The 22,219-nt window shown below is 41.6% G+C and overlaps 1 protein-coding gene across 2 annotated transcripts in view; it reads right to left on the bottom strand.

Annotated features, from left to right (window-relative positions):
• Nucleotides 1-22,219, bottom strand: part of EML1 (EMAP like 1) — a 118,161-nt gene that overhangs the window by 79,979 nt on the left and 15,963 nt on the right. The window lies entirely within an intron of this gene.

Below are 22,219 nucleotides of genomic sequence, written 5' to 3'. Positions count from 1 at the left end.
GGCCGGCGAAGGAGACCGCGGGGAGAAAGCCGAGCGGAGAGCGGCGTCTTGCGGCCGCTTCTCCTCTGCGGCAGCCCGCAGCACGGGCACCTCCGGGTGAGCCCTGCTGAGCGGTGCCCGAGAGGGAGCGGGGTGGGGAGCTCCCTGGGAAGGTGCCCCGAAGCGATCCGAAGGCTGAAGTCGGCGGGAAGAGGGTGAAGTTTGGGATGCGGGGAATTACAAGTCGGCATGCGTTCGGCAGGAGTTTGGCGGTCTGACTGGGGTAGCCTGTCTGCTCGGTGCTGCCTCAGCGTTCCCCTTCTGCCAGCTTAACAGCTCCCCTTGCTTCCCCTGGAGCAACCGCTGCGCAGGACTGGCCCTGCGACCTCTTCGTTTCGGAGGCGGCTCCTCTGGCCATAGGATAGAGCTGTCACCGTAGTGCTGTGACTGACTCTCTCTTACACTAACAAGGTGAAGATATGCGCTGGACTTCAAAGTCCGCACAGTCCCAACCCTCTGCCGTGGGCTGACTGCCCAACCAGCTCAGGCTGCCCCATCCAGCCCGGCCTTGGGAACCTCCAGGAACGGGGCACCCGCAGCTCTCTGGGCAGCGGTGCTTCACTGCCCTCTGAGTAAAGAATATTTTCCTAACGTCTAACCTAAATTTCCCCTCTCTTAGTTTAAAGCAATTCCCCCTTGTTCCCTTGCTATTAGGCCGTGTAAAAGTTGGCTTCGGTTTCTGTGCTAGAAATGCTGATGCATTCAGTGAATAAAAGCCATTTTTATTTCAAGCTCCTCTGCAGACATGACAAAAACAACACGTTGCATTTCTATAGCACCTTTCCTCTTCAGAAATGCCAGAACACTTAAAGTGTGCCTCTACGTCTCAGTGTTTTAAGGAGCTTTTTTTGCATGACAGTTCCATCATGTGGATCCAGCTACAGGCCTGAGTTCTGTATATACGAGTCTTTGCACCAACCACTGAGCCATAGTAGTGCTAACACAAAAATATGCTGTAAAATTAGGCTAGGATATCAGTTCCATATTAAAGCGGGGTGAAAACTGCTCCCTTCTGAATTGCCATTGCCAATATTGGTAGAATTGAAGAGATCTCCAAACCAGCGTGATGGTGCTTGTGTCTGACAGAGACCAGTGTGTTATAGCTGCAGGCTATAAAAGAAAGGAAATTTGTAGTTGTGTAGCTAAAAATAAATTATAATAAAAATGAAAATGACTTCAAAAATACAATGTTTAAAGTCAGCCATAATTCTTTCTAATCTTTAAAATTAGCATAGGTCCCTTAGGTTTTCTCATGGCATTCTCAGGCATAATCCATCAAACTTTTCCAAAACATCATATTTTTCTAAAACAATATACACACAAATACGTACATATGCATGGGATTTTTTTTCCAGATAAGGTACAGTACTAGAGAAATGAAGCTCATTTTTAGTACCAATTAAGAAGTTCATTTTAAAGCATCATTACTGTCATAAGTTCCTCATTCTGAGGCTGTGGCATGTTCTAATGCACTGATTTTCCAATTGCTAGAAATAGTTTTAACACAAGCAGCATGCTCTCCAGGAGCTGTCAACGTTAGCTTCATCCATACCTCCTTAAGATGTACACATTTTGGAAAATAAATTATGAAATCTGAACTGCGGTGCATGATTTTAATATCAAACAGTTTCTGTGCAGTTCTGTAGCAATTGCAGCATCAGATGAATCACATGGTAAAGGATATCAGAAGTACTATACATGTAGCAAAAAATGATGTCGGAGTGTTAGAAAAATCAGAGAAGTAAACACCTGGCAACTTCTACAGTGTGTTTTGCTGCCAAAGAAAGAACAAAAAGGGGCAATACAGATCTATTTCAGAGAGAGCAAATTAAAATTCACTTAGAAAATAGGACCTAAACCTGATCTGAGCACAGCATCCTTGAAGAAAGTGAAAATACCTGGTCCTCACAATGGATTGCCTACTGAAATTAGCTGTGAAGGTGTTGTGAAGCCAACAGTGAAGCCGTTCTGCTCACTACACTGAAAATCATCTCAGTGAAATGATAAAAGATGATCTCAGCTCGGATTTCTAGATGCAGTTATGATGCCGTTATATTCAGAGGGCAAGTGCTGGAAAAGGAAAGCACTATTTAACACACAATTTAATGACAATGATTTTTAGACCTCTCACAATCTTATTACACTAACCTGCACTATGGGGCACAAAATGAAAAATTCTATCTGGCTGCATGAACAATGGAACAATGGATCTGAAGAATTCACTAATATTTCAGCGGGCATTCTGGTGGTGGAGCTAAACAATGCAAACACTTCTTCTACAGTCTATTCTTCAGTGAGCTGTAGCTTTAATCATTTGTACATGTCCAAGGTAAATGACAGAAATGTGAATGTAGCATCCTGAGCAATATAGTAGGAATGATGTATTTTGAGGGGTTTTGTTGTACATTTGTGCAAATTACTGCTGACAGTGTTAAAAACTGTGTATGACATTTTATTTTGTATCATTTGCATTGAGTGGGGCAATATAAATAACTGTTCTATGCATGAAAACAAAAGAGCTTTCATATATCCTTAGCAGAATTCTCAAGAGGTCATACTTCAATTTTAAGAGAAGGAAACCTTGCTTACACGCCCCATTTACATGCTGGCATCAAATTATTTTGATGTTATAGATATTTCTGTTCCTTTTTTTTCTATTTCTTTGCATTAATAATAAATATGTAAAATATCCTGTAGCATTTTCATGTGAGAAGTGTAACAATTCATAACTCTCAACAGGATAGAGTTGTATAGCATTCTGATATGATGTAGCAGGTAACATTACAGCAAGCCGTTTCCATCACAATGCCAATACTAAGAAAAAAAAAACAAGTTACAGTATCATTTTAAAGTCCACTAAAACAATAGCACTGGTTCTAAATCTTATTCCTATAGTATCTACACTTAGCAAGAATGTTGAGAGAAAAAAATCTGAATCCAAACACATTCCAACTGACCAGTAACAAAGAATTTTTCAAAAGTGACTTTTCTTTCCAGGTCATTTATTTGGCTCTGTCATACAACAGCATCAGGATGTTTTTGCCTTTTTGGTGATTGCTTTGACAGGCTACCTTTCATCCTCTGACATCTTGATCTGTGCAGGACACCACTGCATTCAGTGAGTATATTCGGTGGCATTTGGTAAGGAATGGACACTAGAGTTTGGGTCCTCACAGCAAAACCTGCTGTGCAGATCTGCCGATGGGCTTAGGCACTCCTAGCCCTTCTTTGCAGAATTTAGAAGAGTTGAAGCCTCACTTCAACACAGAAGATGAAAGGTTTTTGTTTCAGGTCACTGTAACACATAGAACAGATCAGAAAAGTTTGAACAGCTGTTGCACACACGGGGCCTATTTTGTAACCAGAGAAAACTTCAATATGCAAAGCATCTAGCACTGTCAGCAGATGTGATGGTTTCACTAAAATTTATCAGTGGATATAATTATAGCATCTATTTTACTGTGACTAACTTCTGATGAGTCCCTCGAGCTTGCTGGAAATCATCTGATTCTAGGCCATACTCACTGCCGTGTGAGTTGGTTCTGTAATTCATTTTGCTTCAATTTGAGACAAGTGTCTGTTTTACCATCTACAGTCTTAACTAATGTAGCAGTCCATCTCTGCTCTAGCCTGGAAGCCCTCAAACTGCATGCTTGTGCAAGTGTGGGGGCTCCTCGAGTCACAGTGTTCATCCTCTCCCAGTTGTACATCTCCCAGGATAAAGGTAATGCAGCAGTACAGGCCCCATGTTGCTGGCATGGTGCTCTGCCTGAATTTTGAAGGACACTGTGCAGAAGCAGCAGTACAGTGCGGGAGCCTGTGGAGGGAGGGAGAATGAGCTCCAGGGCTGTGGCACTGTTGGATTAGATGGGCACACAGGAGAGGGCTCTGGGGTTAAGTTCATAGAATTATAGGATTGTTGGAGTTGGAAGGGATGCTTAAAGGCCACCTGGTCCAACCCCAGTGCAATGAACAGGGACTCCTACAGCTCCATCAGGTGCTCAGAACCCTGTCCAGCCTGACTCTGGGTGTCCCCAGGGACATCCTCCCACCCCAGGGTGGGAGCATCCACCACCTCTCTGGCAGTTTGTACCAGTGCCTCATTGCCCTTATAGTAAAAATCTTCTTATATCTAATCTAAATCTCCTTTCTTTTAGTTTGCAACCATTTTCCCTTGTCCTGTCACAACAGACCTTGCAAAACAGTCTGTCCCTTTCTTTCTTTATATTCTGGAATTAGCTGCCTGCAGTCTGCCTAAATCCTCATTTAGACTTTTTTTTTTTTTTTTTCCTGTTTTGCCTTTCTTCATCAGTGAGCAGCAGCACAAAGTGAAAAGTTTCTTTTTCTTTTTTTTTTTTTTTTTTTTTTTTTTTTTTGAAGACAATTTTGTGAGGTGAATAAATTGCTTTTATTCTTCAGAAGAGCTTTTTCCTCACCAATAGACAATCTCCAGGTATTAGAGTGGGGCTCGCTGTCAGGGTCCTATCATAGGCTCAAATAAGGATTTCCTTTCCTACTGCTCTCCAGCAGACTTGCCTCCCGGTCCCCTTTATGAAAACACTTCAGCTGCTGGAATAATCGTTCATCTGAATAGCAGGACTCCACTGCTTCAGCCACAGCAGGGGTCTGAATGAATGTCACTACAAAGCGCACTTCTTGCATGTGGGGAAGACGGGATGTAAGGGGAGAATCACCATCAGACAAGCACAGCCTGAGCACATTAAAAATACAGTATAACAAATGTGGGTTGAAACCATCAAAGGTGTGCATATTTTACTATCCAAATGAAAATGTGCTACAGTAAGTCTGTACACATCGTGTTGGTCAGTGACATACATTAATTATAGAGAAAATTACACAGTTCCAGTAAGAGCGTCCTCAGTCACACTGCTCAGGCAAAATAATAGTGGTTTGTAAATCAATTAATTTGTAAATATGAAAAGAACACTTTGAAGATGAAAAGAATAATGCTTTGCACATCTATGATTCTTCCCATCCAAAGAAGGGGAACTGCTCAACACACAGCGATGCTTTCAGGCTTGCACCACCTTTGTAAACTAAATACTACCTTTATTCTACACATTCAGAAAATGAGAGGGAAAACACAACACAGCCAAAGTCACACAAGAGAGGTCAGAGGCAGAATAAAACCAGAGTAACCTCCACCTGGGTGCACTAGCTATTAGAATATCCTGCCTGCAAACACTGAAGGTATTACTTATGCAGCACATTATGAAATGCTTTCAGGCATAGTATCTGTGTAGAAACATCCTTATTTTCAAAAGGCCCCGGAACAACTCAGGTTCAATGCACTTCAATGTTTGCAATGGTCAACTGCAGACTTGTTGCGACCACGGATATAGCGTTGTGATACTAAACCAATGAGAAGCAATGTGCACTACAGATGCATAGGAATGCAACTCCATTCCCACCTCTGTGCAATACGTGCTGATGAGTACAGCATTTTTGAGATATTAGTACTCTGAGAGAAGTGAAAAGGCGCAAGATGGATAGCAGCGCATAAAGTAATTACCCATTCACTCTTCAAAATTACTTCCTTTTTCTGTTCCAGCCCAGCTTTGCAGCTCTGCATCAAGTGGCTTCAGTCCTAAGTAGAGGCTGAAACTTTAGCTCTTTAAAACCTCATCTGGTTTGTGGTGCTGTCACTTTGACACAGGTTGCACCCAGAGCAGTTCAACACAAAGGATCCAGCAGAGTTGTCCCCACGCAGCTGCGTCGCTCCCAGGGGAATTCCCTCCCAGCAGATGGAGTTTCCTGCACCCATAGAAACCCCAGGGTGCCCCAACATTGGGTTATTCGGAAACACTTCTAGCAAATGTCAGAAAGGAATGCTTTTGTGTCTAGCACAGCATAGACACCCCTCCTGCACATGGCTGAGATCACAGTGACAGTAAATAATCCAGAGGCCTATCTTCCTTGTTTACTTAAATCATGTTTTGTTGCAATATAAAATCTGGTTTATACAAAGCCATAGCAATATAAATTTATGCCTTCTGAGTTGTATCACAGAAAAACAAGACTAGAGGTTAATAGATATATTTAAAAAAAAGAAAAAAAAATTAAACATAGTAAATGGATCGTTTAAGACATACACAGCTTACCTCTTTTTAACAAAGTCATAATAAAATACTCAATCTGTTGTGGTTTTAGAATAAGAATTTTAACTTGATAGTGAGAATTTATAAGAAGGTATAAAATGCAGAAATAGAAAGCAGAAAGGAACAAAGTATATTGGCTGGGTACATTCTAAGAGAAAAGATTTTGTCTGCAAACATATACCTATAGCACTCTGGAACAGAGAAACGTATCACAGCACTATTCAGCTCATTCCTTAGTCAGAGAAGGATTGTTTTAACTTGTGACTTATCACAGAATGTTCATAATTTCAAACCTTCCTGTGTCACTATTCACTGATTCAGGATCCAGCACAGTTAAGGCATTGTATGAACCGATGCTTATTAGGAAAATTTACTGTCAGCCATGTAAACAATAAAGCACACATAAAAATCTATGCATAAGATGAAGCACCACATCTCTTCGACATGCTAATGCTATGAAGGACTCACCAATCTTACTCATGTCATTTTTTATATTTGCAATAAGAGCTAAAATTGATAATTTATGTTACTTGAAAATGTATCCAGACAGGACATTTTAAAGTTCCTTGGGATCTGTGAAGAACAAATAGAGACAAGTATCTTCTGAGAGACAGCCAGTAAAACTGCTGCATTTCCCTTACTGATTTTATTTTGTGCTGGCCTTTCATTGGGTATCTGTTGGAAAAGCTAATTTGTGCTAGTAAGGAAACCATAGAGAGTAAAAGGGTTTACCTGTGATCTTAGCTCCTACCATCACCCATGCCCCTGTACCACCTCAATTAATCTTGCTTAAGGCTTTGCTTATGCATCTCCAGTATCTTTCATCAAATGCAATATTAAGTACACAAAAAGAGGCAAAGGGAGCAGGCAGACAGTGCCCTGTTCATGCCACGTGGGTTAGCTCTGCACAGCACAACAGCAAGGCTCCTGGTTCCAACTCCTTGAACTAATGAGCTTTTCCTGAGCTGTCGGAGGAGAGAGGCACTGCTAGAGAAGATGACCTGTGAAGGATATGCGGAAAATTCAGCCCACTACACTCAGAGATTCCTTCAATATCTACCAGAACCCAGGACCACCTACTTTGAAACCTCACACCCCTGCAGTGATTTTGCTGCCTCAGCCCATTTCTGCTTTCCCATTACAAGATCCCTCGGCACAACCTAGGGATGGAAGAAAGCAGTTAAATCATCAGCTAGTATAAACTTGGCTGGCTTGAGTAAAAAGCAATAGGGAACAATCCTTTCCTACTGTTTCCAGCATCGCTTTACATTAACATCCAGCATGGGATGTAATTTTTGTTTTTGTGGGTAAGTATAGTTTTGTTTGGAATTAAACTTTTTAAATTTACTTTGGAACAAAACCTGGCTTGGAAGAAACTTTTCTGTTCTGGTCTTAGCAATTACTGCAAGGCCTGCAATGCAATCAAAGCAATTTTGTGTTACATGTGTTTTTTTAAAGTAACTTCTTCCTAAGGATTCCCAGACAGCATATCCAGAAACTCTGAAATTACACTTTTCATCTTCTTTTGATACATAAAATATAAATAAGACAAAATGAAACCAGTGATTGGACCAAAGAAGCTTTCACTAAGTTGCCCAGGAACATGCGCAGTCATAGTTTTGAGGTCAGGCTCACAGTCATGAAATGTTTGGCTTTTGAGGAAAGAATGCGGCTGTTCTTCAGATCCTCTGTGAGGCAGTGCAAGATGTAGGATTACTGATCAGCCCGGGGGAGCCATGCATGACATTCTGCTCTTGGTGGCGGCATCTGGAGGGTGAGGAACGGAGAAAGAATGGGGGGCAGTAGTGACAGTGCCCAAGTGAAGCCCTGAGAAGCTGCCCAGGTCCTGCTCCTGACTGCCAGCACTGCAGCATAGGGAACAATCTGCCATTTGTTTCTTACAGAGTTTAATAATTTTAAAAACATTTCCTGATGCAGCATTTTGATTCTTAAGTACTTCACCACCTGACATTTCTCTCTCAAATGTTCAGGGGAGTAAGAGAAAAATCACAGCTACGGTTAAGGGAAAGGAGAGAAGCTAAAAGTATTTTGTCATTACTGCAGTCATAATTCAAGGGAAAAAGAGCAGGAAGACAAGTTCTTTTCAACTCTTTGATGCCCTACAACCCCTCCTTCTCCCACCATTCTCTGACAGAATAAATACTGGAATAAAGAACAGAATGACTCTCAGAAGAAAAATATGTATTGTGCTCCATAAATTACACAAGCAGATGCAGCCATGAATGAAATAATGAAGAACACAAAACCCCCGCAGTGTGCACTGGCTGGCAGAGAGCTGGTGGCTGCCAAGGGACGCTGTGTGACCACAGGGCTGCCAAGCTGGGACCTCGCTCTGCACGTCACAACACAGCTCTGGAACGCCGCACTCACTGCCTGCTCCTTACATTCATCCTCTTACACAGCTCTTCTGCACATCAGGAGCTGCTTAATGAGTATTCGGGCCATAAACAGCTCAAGATATGTTTTACAGTTGTCTGAGAAATCTTGTGACAATGAATTTTGCTTTTTTTCACAAAAGAACTGCTTCAGATGAATATTCCCACACAGAGGTGAGTGTGCCCACCCAGACCGAAGCACGGGTAGAAGGGGCCCAGCCTTCAGCGACTGCAGCCTCGCAGAGCACGAAACTTCAGCTGAAGTTTTGAATTCATGACTTTTTATTGGAGAAATTTAAAAAGCTATATAAAGCTTATTTTGATGCTATATACAGAAATAATTACAGATAATTTAACCCATTGTCTCACGTTCGTCAGATACTTCATTCAGCCAAAGAGTTTTTTGGCGAAAGTGGAACTCTGGATCCAAAATGGTCAGGTTTACATTTCTAGAACATCTCCCCCATTCCTTCATGATATCATTTATGTCAACACATCAGCAGTTAAAAACAATCATTTTAGCAGAATAGAATCCTGGTGCCATTTAGCTTCATCTGACCAATTAAGAGGATAACATCTCTAAAGGAAGTTCACAGCATTAGCTTCATTTCAGTAAGCTGTTTTGAAGAAAACCTGTAAATACTCTGCAAAAGGGTATTTTGCCAGCCTCACTGTTATAAATGCCATTTGGAGACCATCCAAGAATAAGAAGTAAATACTTTAATGCTGAAAAAGAATACATATGACTAATGATCCTCAACAGTTGTAGATGTACATTTGTGGAAAATTGTGCAATTAGAGATTAAAAGCAGAGTAAAATATCTGAGCAGATCAGGACCGCAGGAAAAATGTCCTTTTCTCTCTTGCTTGTATTCTCAATGGACCATGTGCTTTGAGTTGCATCCAATTCACACAACAGAACTAGAGGAAAGCCTAGATATAGTTTAGCATTTTGAACTTTTTCCTTTTGTCAGAGGAAGATCCTTTGTTTTCTCAGTCAACTATGATTTCCTCCCATGTGAAGCTAGAAAATATGGCATGTGATGCTTGAAACCCAGGGTTTTTCCATCTCTGCATATTTTTCCTTGGATCTCGAAAACTCACATTATCCCAGTGCAGGGAAAAACAGAGAAAATGCAGTAAAAAAGGAGTAATTAAGTTCACGGCTACATACAAGACCCTTTCTGACTGGCCAGATGAAAGTACATGGAAAGTGATCAGATCGTTCAGGATAGTCATGGATGAATGGCAAAAGTGCATTGAAGCAAAATCAAAGACAAAAGCATGAAATAAAATGCAGAGACAGAGGAATAACAAGATGCCATGCTACAAACATACGTGAAGAAGAACAGGGGAATTCTGGCTCACTATTTGGCTGCGGGATGGCTACTGACAGATGACACCAAGGTACAAGTGATTAATAACTACTTTTTTTAACTGTCGTCATTAAACCTACAGTTCAACAGGCCTTTGCATTTGCAAATTCATAGGAGCTGCAGTTGTAAAAACAAAATCTGTCAAATGAGCCTAGCTCTTTCTGTGACTGCATTGTGTTGTGGACAGGGGGAAAGCTCTTGTTGCCATATAATTTCTCTCAGCAATGCTTTATAGAACTCTCATAAACAAATGAGGAAGCACTGCCCTGGTGACCCTGCTACACCTGTTCTAACAGGTGTAAAACTGTACAGGTAAATTATACCTTAGAAATGACACAAAGTGGAGGAATGGACGAAATACAATCCTGCATGGCTTTGTCCTTAGTACTATTATATACAACATTTTCTTTAGTGAAGGAAAAAGGGAATAGAGACGATGCTTATTTAAATGGGCAGGTCACAGCTTGCACACCAGTCAATAGGCAGATTAAAATTTAAAAAGAGATCTTGGCAGCTTGAAGGAACTGTCTGTAAAAGCAAGATAAAAGGTATTGAGGTCTGCCACAAGAGACTGCATTTAGACAGGTATTATCTGCTGGAAGGTGAGTAATAACTGATTGAGAAACAGTTTTACCAAGGCTAGACTGAACATTTAGTTAGCCATGCTATACAGAGTGGGAAAGGCACGCAGCAAACAGATATGGATAAATAATCCATCAGAAGTATGACGTAATTCTTTCACCATACTCAGTATTGATAACATCTTATCTGGAACACAGAGATCAGTTCTGAATACCATATTATAAGTAAACACAGGCTGCCACAAGGACAGAATTCCCAAGACAACCAGAATCATTAGGGAGAGCTCGAAAGCACAGCCTGGGGGCAGAGGGGCTGCCTGAGTAAATATGGGGTTGTCACACCCAGAAAGAAGGTGGGAAAGGGTGTGATACAATTCCCTGAGCATATAATCATATCAGAAAGAAAAAGCCAAGGCAGTTAGAATAAGTTTAAATAGGGTTTAAATTGTAGCAAGAAGGTTTCTTATTCAGATTAGACACTAGCAAAAAAAACCTCCAACCTTCTCTCTTGTAAGGGCAGCAAAGCACCAGAACAAGCTGCCTAGGAAAGTTACAGAATACAGACGGAAAGCCTTCAAGAACATGTTAGACAAATACCTGCCCTGTTTAACAGGATGCAGTTGGTGCTGCATTGAGTCAGATGGACTAGGTGAACCCACAAAAACTTCTCAGCCTCACTCTGTTATTGTTCAGCCCTTAAAGCATTCGAGGAAATGGAAACAACAGGTCCAATTCCACGAACACTGTTCTGTTGCTCTTCTCTCATTTATTTTGCTTGGTTCACATGATGGAAGCAGGAATACCTCAAATAATCCTGCTGTACTTACAGACTCTCTCACAGCTGCTGTCAATCTGGGATAATAAAATGAGGACTCCAGCCCTAAAAGGCTGACTGCCTGCTTAAACATCAAGTAGGGGTTCACTGCTCTGTTTTCTTCCCTAAGGAATTTGAATCTTGCCTCCCAGTATATGGTTCCACCATGTAAATGGGGCCTGGTGATAGAGAATCAGTCTTCCTTTTCACAGCACATCAGGTCAGGGCTAAGCAGTAACAATCCAGCAGTGCTCATTATAAAGTGAGCTCATGCCCCTTTCCCCACAGAGACACAGAGCAGACCCAGAACTTGGCAAAAAGTCATGTCAGTTACTGTAGTGGAATACCAAAGGACTGGGAAAGCATTTCTGAGGACACCTCAGTCTTGTCAGCTTCCAAAACAATACATGGGACAGCTGGGATTTGATTTTTCTACTCCATTCCCTTTTTTGGATCCAATCCTACAATGCCAATGCCATAGGCCAAGCCAATGAAATATGAAGGCTATTCACACTGACCGCAGTACTGCTTTCAGTTAACAACTCTTCATCGCTGTTCAGCAGGCAGACACATTGCTACAGAGAGGAGAGCTCTGTGTTTGATGCTTCTTGCATCTGTAACCAGCACATCTGAAAGCGTTTTGGAGTGCACTCAGTGTTTGGCCTCACATCACATAGTACTGCTGTGAACAGCATCGAACGTTTGGGTGTGTTTACAATACTCCCTTGTATGAGATGAAAAGCACTTATGCCACTCTTTTCCCAGCATGCAGAGAACTACATCCAAAAGTATTCTGTACAAACTGTCCTCCCTTCCCCTCGTAAAACTGTAATATTCAAATATGATTTATTTCTTGGAGGCACTGTTTTCCTAAACAGGTATTGAAATGATTATTAGCCTTGGGCACATATTTTTCTGAACTTACCTTCACAGTGTTAACAGAGGTAGCTTCTTGGAGAGCAATTTGATTTTTACATTACCTGAAACATAATTTTACATATATACATTTAATATAAGTGTTTTTTTTTTTTTTAATAAAGGATGGTTAGATTATATGAATTTGAATGTGCAATTTTATATATTGCATATTTATGTATGGATGCTTTATTCCAGAACCTAAGCCATAGTGCTTAAAATGATACTGTCCCATTTCTGGAATACAGGGTTGCTGCTCTGCTCAGACACACCAATGTGACATTTGAGAAAGCTGTGACATTTGGATCTGTGTCCGACAGAGGGAGGTGTTCAGAAACACAGAGGTGCTCCAGACTCATTCTAATTTTACAGAATTCAGCTTCAGGGAGGGGGAAAAATAAGCAAAGGAATAGTACATAATTTACCATTGCATTAATATTATTTTGGCTATTCTCATAGAATTCAGCTAGGGAGGCTCTGCTTGCTTCCAGAGAAGATTTAGGATCGGAATAACCAGCATCATTTGGTGGGAGGACTATTAGACCTGACAGGTAGCCATCTCATCTCTGTGTTAGAGGGGAATTATGATTCTCTTACAAACAAAATGCACCGCTTGGTTTGCACTGCTTGCTTACTGTAACTCAGACTGAAGCAGAGGTCCAGTCTGGCAGGCAGTTTTGGGTTCAGGAAAAACCTGTAGTCAGCTGTGCTTTCCTCACAAGCAGTCACTATGGCAATGGGAAAATATTGTGAGGTATAGGAATGATGGGAATATGACTCAGAAAGTACAGGACATTTGAAAACATAACTCTCAGCAGGCACAGAGTAGGCTTTTCAAAAATAGGCACTAACAGAAGATTTGGTACAGCTGTGTTTTGGGGGGAGCACAAAGGGGTCACTGCGCTGTGCAGCTCTGTCCTCTGCATGATCAGGGAAGCAGCAGCAGAGGAAGCTGAGGCTCTGCACTGTGCTTCTGTTCCCTTCCGCCGTGAGACAGAGCTGGGCAGGCACAGTAAGGTCAGCGTGGTCTTCTGCCTCCCTTCCACTGGAAACAGCTTCTCCATCCCACTGTGAGGACACTGAGGCTGAATACTATATGGATGCTTATTTCTCAGCTCCCACAGAGTTGGGATTTGGGCCAGATACAGTCAGGAGCCACAACACAGGAGAGAACATGTTGCTTCCTACAGAGCATCACCCCACCACCTGCCCAGCGAATGCACAACTGCAGCCTGGCTAGCCCAGTGCTAGTGGGATTGAAGTGACACAGTGGGCATTTATAAGATAGCTTGTCCTCAGCAGAATTGTACCTCCAGTATTGCTATTTAGTCCCTGGAAGATTGAATATGTATATACATATATATCTTCATTAGCAGCAGGAGTAAGAATTATGCATGGTTTTTTCCTTGTGTAAATAAATTCCTCCTGCAGCTAATGATTGCATGGCCTTTCTTATTGCCAGCTGTTCTCTGAATCCTTTGTGCTTTTGGCCCCAGTAATACTCTGAAGTAGTTAGCTCTACAGATCAATTATGAGTTATGTAAAAGCTTTTCTTTTAATCAAATTGATGTTCTTTTACCTCACTTAATGTCTCTGAGAAGTGCCATGCTGACCTTCCCTTTTTTTCTTTTTTTTTTTTCCACATTCCTCTCAAGCTTCCCCTTCTGCCTACCCAAATTGCTCCACCTTTTACATTCTGAAGGAAGTGAGAAAAGTGAGAACTGCCTATTCTGCGGGTTTGGGGACCTATTGAATTTGGATGCTGTCCTCCAAACTTTCCTTCCCAACCTGCAAGCTGCCACTTCCTTATGAGAAATGCAGACCGTGGACTCTTTGATCCTACATCCCTGAGCTTTGCTGTGAGGTACAACGGAGCCCTGAGGCATCAACACGGCGATTCCCTTAAACACAGTGGCCACCAGCACTGTTGCTCAGCGACACGAAGCTGTGTATCACTGCTGGCTTCATTAAACTTTAAAAATATTTTCCCTTGCCAATTCAAATAAATAATTAGGACGATGATTTCAGTGTATATTTAGTGTGTCCAGTGGAATTCCAGTAAGTAGGTAAAACAGTCTTTATATATCTAGAATTAAGAAGAGATAATACCATCTGTAAAATAAAATGCATAAGTGAAAAATATCTCCACATACACAGCAACGTGTAAATCATTCAAAAAAGGTGTAACACAGTAACGTCAAAACCCTGTAATTATCTCCTGCTGAACACACTGTACTTTTTATTTTTTTCCAAATATCATTAAATCTGATTGCATAATTTCCTGTTAGAAAAAAAACACAACAATCAATCCTTCAACTTTATTATACGTACATTTGATAATATAGCCAATTGAACACATTAAGTATGCATTAATGGTGGAGTACAGATTTCAACATATATATTTTTCTGCCTGAGTAATGTTGCCTGGGGTTATTATAAGGGAACGGGTTGTAAAATTCAAGTGTACTTTTTATCGTCTACCTGATGGATTGCTTGTTATTCACCTCTAGCATGGGTCTCCACTATAATAAATTGCTGCTATCCTTATCTGCAGATTCTTTTCTATTATCTGTGTAAAGTCCCGGTTTTATCTAATTGGTGACATTACCAGGACATTTTTCTGCAAACACAGGAGCCAAATGCAATTGCTGCTTTAATCTATAAGAGACACATTTCAATGTGTTTCTCTGAGCAGAAGGGAGAGAACCTGAGCTAGGAAGGTCTGGAGATCTCCCACCTAAGTGGCTGCCAAAATAAACATGAGCGGAGATAGAGGGATTAATCCTGTAATCCTGACTTAAGCAAAACTCCTGCTATCTTCAGAGAGCTTCACACTGAGGAACAGCTGTGGAAATTGGCCTGAACAAAGTAGGACTGCAGAAGGCCAAGTCCTGCCCCTGTGTGTGCACGAGTGAATCCTTAAAACTCGAAGGGTGATACCCTGGGCCCAGGATAATCAGCACATAAACTCCCACCCAGCAGGACTGTGCCAAAACATCACTCAGAATAAACACCATGCATGTCTGCACCCCATGGGGAAAATGTTTCTATCCAAGATTCACTGAGAGGCAAGAGAACAAGCACAAACTGAAACTAACATTCAGAAATAAAATGTGCATTTTATTTTAAAGTGTCATCCATTTTAACAAATGCTAGCAGTACTTGAAACGTTTATATTCCCTGAACTCAGAGTTATTGCCCATGTTTTCCAGCTGGAAGAGAAAATCCACATGCATAGGTGAGTAATTTTCCACAGCCCACACAGCGAGCGATGAGTATCATGGGGACAAATTAATCTCGGGTATAAATCCATAAAGATTAATGGAGCTCTAACGGAGATTAATTTGGCCCATCATCTCTAAGGATGGCAAAACCAATTAGGCCATGTCATTAATCTTCCGGTTTGCTCAGGGTTGTTTCTTAGGCAATTCTGTGAAAAACGGCAAGAGAACACAATTGACTGAAGGAGTCACTAAAAGAGGAGAATTGGCTATTACTTGGCAATGGGTGCCCGAAATAGCGACTGCAGCCCTGATGTGACCATTGGCCCCCTCCCTCCGGATCCCATCCCAACAGGAATGTGCCTCATTGGAATCATTTGTTTGAGGACTGAACGACAGTCAGCCTAGACTTCAGTCATCCATTGGTTTTGTGTCTTTGGTAAGGGCAAGGCTTTCATGAAGCTGATTTTATGTATTTACTATGGCCCTGTATTCATAATTTTCCTGGTCCTTGGAAAATATGAAATGATTAACGAGTTATAGATCAAGCAGCACTTGAAAGACTCATAAACTTTAAAATTCCCTAGTTTGACCAGACTAAATGTGAACTATCTCATTAGAAATAAGTACCTCAACATGAAAGAGCAAAAACTGGTTAACAGAGAATGATCTTTTTTCAATTTGGCTCTGAAATTTTGTTTTAGAGAACAATTAATGACAGAAAGTTTTCTGTTAAAAAGTAATTACCAGATATGACAAACGCATACAAAGCAAGGATGCACTGAACAAAACTTTGGCTTCCAGAGCACTGTTAATGGAATTTATAGAAAATGAACGTCTGTGACATTGGTAGGGTCCAGTCTGGGGGCAATGAATTGGGAATTTGTGCCCCAAAATCATGTGCATTACCTAATAGGCATGATAAAATTGTTCCACTGTGGTTTTGAAAGTGAATTTTGGCAACAGTGAGATCATTAAAACCTTACTGCATAGAAGGCTGCATTCAAAATGGAATGTGTAGCAGATTTTTCAGTTACTGAGAGAGAAAGTATTCTAGCCGTAACAGAGGTCTTCCCATCCATAGTTCTGCCTGAATCAGAGTTTCGTGGCCAAGATTTTGTAGTATCAGTGAAATGACTTGAGTCCTAGAAGAGGGTGTTCTTTGCTAAATTAACCCTTCTCTCCTCATTTTAGTGATGGAGGAGTTGAAGGCAGGTGGCTCATGTAGGCTGACAGTGTGGCCCCATCCGCTAGGGGGCACGTAGATGTGCACCCCTGCACAGGGGTCCAGACCCAAACTTCGCAGCGCAGGGCTTTCCAGCTTGAACTCCCAAACTGGCTGAGCCCTATTAGTAACTTAATGAAATGCTGTTGGATTAAACTACTAACAAAGGATGCTAAAAAGTGACATGGAGCAAATGTCAGACTATAGTGTATTTAAGAAACTTGAATTCTAAAAGTGTCACTTGAGTGCAAAAGATGAAGTAGGATGGGACAGCAGCAGAAATACAATAGTGGTACTTCTACATACAAGTACTCATCAGCCTAGAAACTGTGATGTGGATTTCATCAGCCAAAAATAGTAAATAAATGTACCAGGGAGTGTTCCTACATGGCATTATCTGTGTTGCAGAAGGACAACGAAAACAACAGGAAATGTGGTTAAGAAAAAGCAGTCAAGTTAGGCCCATAATATATAAAAAGATAAAAGAAAGTCAGTTTTAGTATCTTACTTTGGCACATGGATCTAAGGAAATATTCTGAGAAATGCTCCAGCGCAAGACTGTTTCCAGGCTATAAATCGAAAATGTTTCTCACTGCTCATTTCTCACAACCATACTCAGCCATTAGAGAAGAAATGATAAAAAAAATATGCTTCCCTTAGCAATTTCCTGTTATACTGAACACTATAATTTCCAGGCAAAAAAAGAAAATTCTGATCCCTCCTGAATATAGAAAGCTCTTTTTCAGCTACCTTAATATGAGTTTTCCTTGTAAACAGTAGATCAGGCTTATCACTACTGATTTGGGCAAATGGGTGGTGCTGTAGTGAGTAGCCTCATAAAAATACCTGACATTCAAATCCAAGACAATCCCCACCAACACTTACAATAGCCTCTCTAGTCCATATATCTTCGTTGTCCTACTTAAAATATGCATTTCAGAAATAATTTATGAGGGAAGACATGTGAATTTAAAGTAATTGCTGCTCTACAAGTCCAGTTGCCCTAAAACTGCAGGAACTTGGGGAACAGCAAGAAAAGCAGTGGTGGTGAAGCCCAGGCTTTGTTCTGCCCATGATACTTCAGCTGTTCACTGATCATCTGATTCTTAAAGGGGCTGCTGATTTCATCAGCAATCAGCTCTAGCTGTGTGCTTTAAAACCAGCTTAACAGGCATTCTGAAATGCACATAGCCATGGACAATATCTTTATCATCTAGTTTGGATACATTTGATGCTATTCAAAGGTTTGCCGAGTTCTTTTTACTACACTGCAAACACAATAATGGATGTATTTATTCAGTTGTGTACTTGTTGCACTTTTAGCACTGCATATGGGAGAGGTTAGCTCACCTCACTGGAGGCTTGTCCTGCACTCAGACTCAGAATGCAAGTATGTATCTTCAGGGTCACTTCCACATGCACATTTTACCTCATATTTACATCAAATTAGGAACAGATCAGCTCCTCACTTTGTCCACTGTAGGAAGTGGGAGCTTCAACTGTGGTGCAGTTTGCCATTTTCAGAGGTTCCAACCCACCAACCTGCTGTCATCCTACAGTGCCCAGTGACAACCTGGAGGATGGTACCGGTCAAAAGCATTGGCATAGACATGCCCTGCATCTTCCCATCACAGCAACAATTACAGCCCTATGTTACACAGAAGAGGTGCAGCACCGCATGCCTGAGGAGATAAACAGGACCCCTCTTGCAAAAACAGAATATATGTCCCAGCAAGCTGAGTTGGTAAAATCCCTTCATTCTGAACACAGAGCTGTCAAAGGGGTAAATACAAAGCTGAGATAGACCTTAAGATCTGAAGTACATCTCCCAGAGTCAGTGTCCAAGAGCATGAGCAGCTGGTTAATCTGATTTTAGAAGACAGAAAAACATTTGAGGATGACATGGCTGGGGGGGGGGGGGAAGGGGAGTGGAGAGAGTGAAGATCAACGTGCAGTAAAAGCCAGAGAAGTGTGCAGCACCCACAGGACGCAATGCCAATACCAAAACACACGCAGGATGAACCCAGAGTGACTGCTCCCTTCACAGCTTTTGGTATCCACTCAGGGCCATGTCCCCACCTCTCAAGTGTCTGGCACACTGGGGGTTCCCTTCTCACACATGCTGGGCAACTGGGATTCCAGCAGTATGGTTAAAAGTAATAGCCATCTGTTCTGAATCAAAAGGAGCCCATGAGGATGGGTTTGCTCCTCAATGAATCTATTAGACACCATGGGCAACACACGGACCAAGAGCATTTCAAACTCAATTTAAATAATGGAGAAAATATCCACTGTTCAACAAGCACTGGTATTCAGCCTCTTAGTTGGATACTTTCAGATGGTATCAGAAATCTCACTGTACTTCTATCTTTCTAGCAGCCCCTGGATGTCTTCCACAGCCCTACACTTGTCTTGCACCACAGTTCCATGACAGCTATCCTCCATCTTCACCCCGTACCATGAGAACAAAGAACACATTTGCAAAGCTCCTTCTGACCAAAGCAGCCAGCTCCAACTGCTTCTTACCTAACTGGGCTGTCTCAGCTGCTCCCATTTAATAAGTTGTCTGACACAGCAACAGGGCTGTCAGAGGAAATTCTTGTACCTGTTTTTGCTCTGCAAAGTCTAGGATTCAAACCCGCATGATTCAGATGACACTATTTGCTGCTGTGATACCAATTGCCAAGCTGAGGCAGCTTTCTGAATGGCTGCTGAAGGCATTTGGCAGGGCGCTGGAAGAACCAAAAGCACTTCCCAGGACCACACTGTGGACCCCAAAGCCAACACCATGTGCAAGCAGCAGCCCTGGGCACTGTTAGGAGAGGAAATCTGGGGTTTCTGGGGAAGTCTGGGTAGAAATGAAATGCATTCTTCTATTTAAAATCTGTTTTTGTTTTTGGAGTATGCGCCAAGCTGTGTAACGCAGCAGAAGGACAATACAGCTATTTAAACTGCATGGATTAATGTTGGCTGGAGCTCCAATCCTGGATTTTCTTGGCTAGATCTCTAGATGGAGATTTCTTTTATTAGCTGATGAGTAACATAAAAAGAAGGCCTGAAAGTCTCCTACTTGGGAAAATTAAGTGAATTTAAAATCAGGCATTTTATTACATATCTTGTTTTTCTCCTTACTGAAGGAAAGTAGTTATTTATAATCTCAAGCTGGTAAGCAACAAATCCCTTCTTATTAAAGTTAAGTTAAACCATTAATGGCATTACAGTTGGTTTAGTTGTGTTTTTGTGTTACTGCCACCTGTCTGCATTCCAGATTGCACTGAAGCAAAAGGAAAGCCATTTTCTGTTCTACATTCACACTAAAACAATCATTGTGTATGCATTATACCTAAAAGAAACAAGACAATGAGCTCAGATCTCAGTATTAAGTCAGAAAATTTTTTTCTTGCCACAGGTATATTTAAAATAGGACAAGACAGAAACAGATGTTATCCTACAGTATCACACCCAGACCACAGAAAACATCATTACAGTAACCCTATCTACTTACTGCTTAACACCAAGGCACCATCACACTTAAGGAAAATTAATTACTCTGTAGATGGAGGTAAGATCCCAGCTGTTATAAAACACAAGGTAATCCTCATGTCACTGGCAATGTGGAGTAATGAAAGAAATGAGCAACCTGCACAGAAGTCTGGTGCTCCGCTGTGCTCTGCCAGGGCCGGCTCCTCGGGGATGGACTTCATGTTCCGCAGAGGGGGTCCTGGGGGGCTGTGGTTGGGACCCAGAGGGCTCTGCATGGGAGGCAGCTGGTGCCTTATCTTTATTTATGTGAAGGTTACAATGGCAGCAGACAGCGATGCATAGACACTAAATTAATTAAGCTGTTTTTAAGCCACGGCATTAAGGTGATGTCATAAGAACCCGCTTAGGACAGCAAGGTCACTGGAGAGGGAGAGTGCCTACCCAGTAATAAAACAATCTGCGGTTTGAAGGGCTTTTGCTGGATCTGCCAAACCACTTGTACCACAAAATGGACACCACCTGGAGGAGTACTTTGTCTATCTACTGAACTATCCAGCAACATACACTATTTAAATAGGAAAAGACCTGATAAATCTGATTCAGCTGTGAGAAGCATGTTACTTATGCTCAGGGAAGTATAAATAAATAAAGTATAAATAAAGAACTTGAAATAGATTTGTAGAATCATTAAGGTTGGAAAAGACCACTAAGATCATCTAGTCCAACCCCAACCCATGACCACACTCCTCAGTGCCACATCTCCATAGTTCTTGAACACCTCCCTGAGCAGCCTGTGCCAATACCTCACCACTCTTTCTAAGAATAGGTTTTTCCATATACCTAACCTGAACTTACCCTGGTGCAACTTAAATCTATTACCTCTCATCCTATCGCTGTTACTTGGGAAAATAGGCTGACCTCCATCTCCCCACAACCTCCTTTCAGGATAATACCTTCCCTAAGACTCTTCCTCTCCAGACTAAACAATTCCAGTTTAGTTTACATCTTTGGGAACACAAAGAACTGGGATAATATCTTGTTGCAAGATAATATAACTAATTTAGTTTAGTCCAGACTGAGCTTCTGTTTGCATAGAAGCAGGTTCAGACAGAAACTTGTTGGAGGAAAATCTGTTCAGCTTTCACTTTGAATTGACTTGGGGTGTTGTGTTGTCATTTTGCATTGATAATGTGATCGGGTTGTGCAACTCAGCATGGAATTTCTTCTCTATTTCCTAAGAAACTGGTTTTGCAGAAATCAATAACAGCAACAATTGGTTTTTATATTCTTCATAGCTGTACAAAATATCTATTCTAGGGAGGATCTAGCAGAAGAAATAAAGCATATGGTAACGTCATGCAAACTCTTAATAATACTATTGCCTCATTGTGAAATATTTTTACTAGGAAATGTTATGCATTTGAACTGCAGCCACAATCTTCTCATAAAGAAGACTTTTCTGCAGTTCGTACAGAGTAAGGACAAGCTGTGTCTTCAGCATTAATGGAATCAGCTTCAGTGAGTAATGCTTTGTGTATCTGAAGGCTGTGATCTCGTAAATGTGGTAAAAGGATGGCAGTGTTGGTTTTTCTAAGCAGCCGGTTCCACATGAGGTGAAGTGAGTCACAGTATTTGAGCTGGATGGGAAGCACTCAGAAAGGAGTTTTTGTTCCCCGTCTCCAGCCTCTGACAGACAGTGAGATCGTCCCAGCCATCCACTTATTGGTACTGGCATCAGTGAGGCTGTGTGTGAGCAGTGCCTAGGAGTATAAGATAAGGTCACACAAGGAGACTTAAATCAGCTTAAAATGACCACAGTGGAATCCCACCACTGTCTCCCACAAAGAAATGCTCCAGGCAGCTGGAGACATAGATGGGGATCAATTTGTCACCAGGAGCTTTGCAGCAACAGCAATTTATCCCTGTCTGCAGTACCTGCACAAACAACTGAGGAGAAACATTTCTATTCCATGCGTGGCAGCCTATTGCCCCTGGTAGCCTTTACTTGTAATTGCAGCAAGAATAACACCCCGAGGGCTTTATGCTGATC

The sequence above is a fragment of the Centrocercus urophasianus genome, unplaced genomic scaffold, assembly GCF_019232065.1.
Source record: "Centrocercus urophasianus isolate 14NV4802_14NV808 unplaced genomic scaffold, USGS_Curo_1.0 seq_14, whole genome shotgun sequence".
NCBI lineage: Eukaryota > Metazoa > Chordata > Aves > Galliformes > Phasianidae > Centrocercus > Centrocercus urophasianus.
Note: the sequence above shows the minus strand (reverse complement) of the source record. Positions and strands in the feature narration are given on the sequence as shown.